Genomic DNA, 5921 nt, shown 5'->3' with positions numbered 1-5921 from the left:
AAAACAAAACAAAAGGAAAAGACAGGTCAAAATTTTAAAGCAGCAATATTTAAATATGTAAGTATTCAAGCAATATTCAAATCGTATCTTCCTACACAAGTTTGAGTAGAAAAGCTCTCCCCACCCCCACTGTCTTCACCTCTACCCCTTAGGGTTTGCTCTGGATAAGGGGAGAGCAAATCTTCACAGTGTCACTTTCTTCTTAATCCGGACTTGTGAGAAAACACAGCTGTGTTTAAGAATATGAACTGCAAATGAAAACCAGCTTTCCAAGCTCCTCCTCATTCTCTGTGTGGTCAGCGAGGCACAGGGTGAGGATTAGGTGGTTTGGAGGGTGCTGACGAAGACTCCAAAATGGCAAACAGGAAGACCCCAGACAGGGTCAGGAAGTGGAGGAAAGTGTAAGTAAAATTCTGCATGGTGAGGTACAGGGAGGAGGGTGATTCTTCCAATCATGTGGGAAAAGTGAGTTTTTTTATGGCAAAGGAACCTTATTTCCAATTATGCTGCTTTAGGAAAATGTTCCTCTTCCTTGACACAGGTTCCCGCTGCACCATCCCAGAGCATTGTTTGTGCATGTGAGCTCTATGTGTGGGCTTCTGCCCAAGGGTTATCCTCGTGGGACTGGGAGACTGTCTGCAAAAGGAAGGGCTGTGACTTCGCTTTGCCCTGTGTGAGAGAGCTAGAAGGGCCCCACCCTGAGGTGTCTGTGCCCACCCTGGACCTCTGTTGGAGCTCCTCGGTGACATTCTAAACTAAAGTCCCGCTCTGGGAAAAGGATTCCTGCACGTTGCTGGGCTCCACTACGGGCTGTTCACGGTATAGGGACGGAGGCCAGGAGAAGGCCTGCCTGTCAGGGAGGGCTGTACGCTTCCCTCACATGGCCCATGGAATCGAAGAGAGCCAAATTCGAAAAACCCAAAGGAAGGCTAAACTTAGTTATGCCCATCAGAGAATCTTCACCAAGTATTTGGCGTTTTTCCTCCTTTGATTCGGGGAACCATATCTGGCATCCAGTTTAAAGGTACTTTTTCTATTGTGGAAATAAATGAAGATGAACCAAATGAAATCAAGCAAAGCCTATTTATTGAGAGCCTGCTCTAACAAGGGAGTCACACGCCATCGCTTGTATTTTGGAAGAGATGCGAAAAAGCAGGCAGAGGAGTGGGAAAGCTTCCTAATGGAAGAAAGGGGAGGCTTTACCAAACCCCAGAGCCACAGCGTCTTGCACTATCCTGCACTGTCGTCTACTGTCTCTGTCCTCAGGTCCTCTACTGCCTCTGTCCTCAAGTCGTCTTTGTATGAAAGCTGAAACAAGACCGAGGTCACCTTATTTGACCTTAGCTTGGGACGTGTGCAAGGAGTGACAGAGTTTTCACTATTGTGTATCTATCCAGGAGCCACTTTGAAAGCTCCACAAGTATTAATTTGGGGATTACTAGCAAGTAAGCAAATTTGCAAATATGGGATTCACAAATAATGAGGGTCAACTGTATTTGTAAGTGACTGCTAGGACCTGTTTCATGGTAATCCCTTCCCTCAAGAATGTGGAATGTTTCTTTAGCTTCTTTGATAATTTATTTATTCATTCATGTCTTTATTAAATACTTACTGTAAGCCGGCCTCTGCTTTAATCTGTGATGAACAAATTAGAGATTAGGGTCCTGCCCTGTGGATTTTATATTAGAGTAAGAAAGACAGTTAGCTAAGTCTGGAGCTCAGGGGGTGAGGCCCAGTTTGGAATTATAGATTCACTTGACCAAGGTGAAACCTGGTGTGCCACCTCCTACTTCACATCCCCAGACATACTTCCAGAACATTTCTGTTCTATTCTTGTGTATAAACTCTTCCTTCTGAGCCTCTCTCCACTGATGCATGTCAACCTCTACTTGTCTTTTGTTGATTTTGAGGTCACTTGCCCATGTTACTGGCAGGATATTGAAGAAGAATCATACTGACCTGGTTCTGCTACCTACCAGCTGAGTTACTTTGGTCAAGCTCTTGGACTTCTGAGCCTGTTTTCTAATTTCAGAAGTGGTGATACGATGTATTAGGCCCTGGTGTGTTGCAAGGAAGAGGCACACACATACCACCTTTGGTGGTGACGGCCGAATGTGAACTTGGGTGGAAAGTCATCCAAGCAGCCATATTGTCTCTGACCCTAGTACTTTCAAAACCTCACAGAACATTAATTTAGCAGTATTTAGGATTGGATTTGAGTTCCGAAGACCTATAGTGTGGTTATTTGTTCATATGGCTGTTTTCCATACTAAATCATGAGCTCCATGAGGGCAGGGTCTACAGTTTCATTCTTTCTATCCTAGGCATTCAGTTTAGTGCCTGATACATAGTAATAAAGGCACAAATGTTTCAAAAGTTGAGGAATTTTCAACTCTTCCTGAAAGAATAGGAAGATATAAAGGCTTCTCAGAGATGGTATTATTTAAGTTTTTTGTTGTTTTTTTTTTGTCTGTTTTGGTTTTTGTTGGAGATGAAGTCTCACTCTGTCACCGAAGATGGAGTGCAATGGCACGATCTCAGCTCACTGCAACCTCCGCCTCCCAGGTTCAAGCAATTCTCCTGCTTCAGCCTCTCAAGTAGCTGAGATTACAGGCATCTACCACCAGGCCAAGCTACTTTTTGTATTTTTAGCAGAGATAGGGTTTCACCATGTTGGGAAGGCTAGTCTTGAACTACTGACCTCAGGTGATCCACCTTCCTTGGCCTCCCAAAGTGCTGGGATTACAGGCATGAGCTAGCATGCCTGGCCTATTTAAGCTGATTCTTTAAGACTGAGTAGAAATTTTTTCCAGGTGAATAAAACCTTGAGACATTATTCCAAGCAGAGACCAGCAGGTGCAAAGACACACGGATATAGAGATGTTGAAGTTTACCAAACACCGCTAGATGAAGAAAACAAAAAGGAAACAATCAAAATCAAAACTTAAAATTAAAAATCCCATTAAAAAAACTATGAATGGGCTTGGCAAGAAGTCACGTCGCAATTGCGTTAACTATGACCGTAGACGCTCAGTAATGGATGGAAGTTTTAGGGAAAAGACATAACATTCTCAGGTTGTTGGCAGAGTATCTAGAACAATTTAGAAATACAGGTATTGAATTCTGGGAATAATTACACTGTAGTGAAATCATTTCCTTGTCTGCGTATAAAGCATGTATGTGTCACACATTGTTCAAGGAGCTGAAAATCAGACTCTTCTCAAGTAGCTCATGAGCAATCAAGGGAGATAGATGGGTGAGCAACTGATTATCATATGACAAGTGAGGTAATAGAGATATGACTAAAATGCTATCTAAAGAAGAAGAAAGGAATTATTCATAATATATGGAGTGCTGAGGAAAGATTTCAGAAATGAAGCCGGCCGGGCTTGATGGCTCACACTTATAATACCAGCACTTTGGGAGGTGGAAGTGGGAGGATCCAGGAGGATCTAGGAGTTCAAGACCAGCCTGGTCAACAGAGCAAGACCCTGCCATTTCTCTATTTGAAAAATAAATAAATATTTTTTAGTAAAGTGTTATTTGAGCACTCTGGAGCACCATACAAATATAGGACAGACTGAAGGAATATAAGCAGCTTAATTTAACATTTTTTGAAATTTTATATTGCAGAAGTAGTATGTATTTACTGTTGTGAAATTAGAAAGAATTGATAGGCAAGGAGGGCGGTCTGCAAAGTACTCCATAGATCTACCATACTGAGACAATGCTTAATGCTTTGATGGATTTATTTATTTTGTACTTTCTATGCATATGCATATATTGTATACATATGTATGCATGGTTAAATAGAAATGGTTCTCCTTTGTGTTCCATTTATCCATTTATTGTTATGAATGTACCCCAAAGAGTATGTTTGCTTTGCCCGAGGGAGTCTTTTGCTACATACTGCTGTACATAATGAAAACTAAAAAAGGGGCTAACTTTTCAGCCTCATGACCTTGTGGTGATTCAAACAGAGGCTTCATCAAAGGCAGATTCAGAAATGAACTTGGTGTGTGTAGGTGGTTATGCTTGGCATTTCTGTTTGTAATAGTATGATAGGGATGATTTTAGTAAGATAGGGATGGTATCAGTGTCTGCCAACAGGGAAGTGGTTAAGTAAACTGTGGTACATCCAAATGATGCATACTGTGCAGTTGAAAAAAGAATGAGAGAGACCTCTGTACTCATGTAGAAGAACTCGGATATATTGTGTGTGTGTTTTAAAAGGAAGAGGAAATGGTATCGTATGGATGGTATGCTACTTTTTGTGTTGAAAGAGAAGAGTAGAGTAAGAATATACATGTGTATTTGCAAAGATAAATTCTGAAAAGATATACAAGAAACCAATTAAAAGCGTTTGGCTGTGGAAGGAGAATAAGACTGTGAATGGGATTTTGCCACATACTTTTATAGTTAGATTTTAAAATTTTCTGGACTATGTATTTATACACATGACCTTTTTAAAAATAAGTGAATGAAGGAATGAAGTAGGATTATGAGAAAGAGATAAGAAAAAAGGATCTAAGGAGCTGGCCATCTTTTTAGTGTCCAGTGAATATTAATACATAACAATAGCAGCAAAAACTGGAAGAGTAACCCCAGTAGGGTAAGGAGTCAGTCTCTCCTTTGTCTTTTCCTCAATTTCATGTATTAAAAAAATACTCTGAGAACAATAAAACAATCTGAAATAAAAATGTCTTCAGAGCTCTTAAAATAAAAGGAAGATGGGGCAGCTTTATGTAGTGCACTTTCCAATTATGGGCTTGTTTCCCTCAAGAGGCAGGGATGGGGCCTACATGGGATACCTATGGGAGAAAATATAAGAAAAAGAAAAGAATTTTAAATACAAATAAATGAAAATAACACTTCTCCCTGATTATAAAGGAAATCACATTCTTTCTGTAATAATTTGGATGACAAATATTAAGAAAAATCTTTAATTTGCCACTCAAAACATTCTGGTTTGTTGCTTTTTATACTTTTTTATGCATGTAAACATTTAAAAAAGTAGTATCATAATAGTCTTTTGTCACTTACTAAATTTTGGGCATATTTCTGTGGCAGTAAATATATCCTGGCATCATCATTTTTAATAGCTGGATGTATATTAAGTTAATCATTGCCACCACAGAGGTGATTTTTCTTATATATACATTTTAATGGACTCAAGCAAGCATTTTTGGACTGAATTCATAGAAGTAGAGTTTCTAGAGGGTAATAATTTTTAGGGTCTTTAATAGAAATTCTCAAATTTTATCCTCCAGGAAAAGTGGCCCACCACGAGGGACAGAGCTCCAGCTTCCCCCTTCCATTTGTCATCTTTGCTGGCTTTATACAGAAAATATCATTGTTTTCATGACATTTCCTTGATATCTAGTGCTTTTGAATCTTTTTTATATATCTATTGGCCATTTTGTGAGAAATGCCTGTTTCTCCATATCCCATTTTCTGTTGAAAATCATTTGGTTTTTTTTCTGGGTAATTTAAAAGATTTCTTTATAGGCTAAGGATACAAACCTTTTATTTGTCATTGAGGTTACAAAAACTCCCAGCCTTGTGTGAAATTCAGGTAACAAGCAGTACACAGTGACATAACACAATTCTTGGTTTTCGTCATTGCAAGTCATAGCCAAGTATCAAGTGAGAAATTCAGTTTCATTTGCAAGGCTTAAAGAAGCCAGGTGATTCTAGAAAAATAGGCCTTCTATTTGTTTTAAATTGTTAAAGAGCTTTGAGTGCTTATTAAAAGGAAAGCTTTTTAGATTTATTTTGTATTTTATTTATTTTGAGATGGAGTCTCACTCTGTCACCCAGGCTGGAGTGCAATGGCATGAGCTTGGCTCACTGCAACCTCTGTCTCCCAGGTTCAAGTGATTCTCCTGCCTCAGCCTCCTGAATAGCTGGGATTACAGGCA

Source organism: Colobus angolensis, unplaced genomic scaffold (assembly GCF_000951035.1).
Source record: "Colobus angolensis palliatus isolate OR3802 unplaced genomic scaffold, Cang.pa_1.0 Scaffold378, whole genome shotgun sequence".
NCBI lineage: Eukaryota > Metazoa > Chordata > Mammalia > Primates > Cercopithecidae > Colobus > Colobus angolensis.
Note: the sequence above shows the minus strand (reverse complement) of the source record.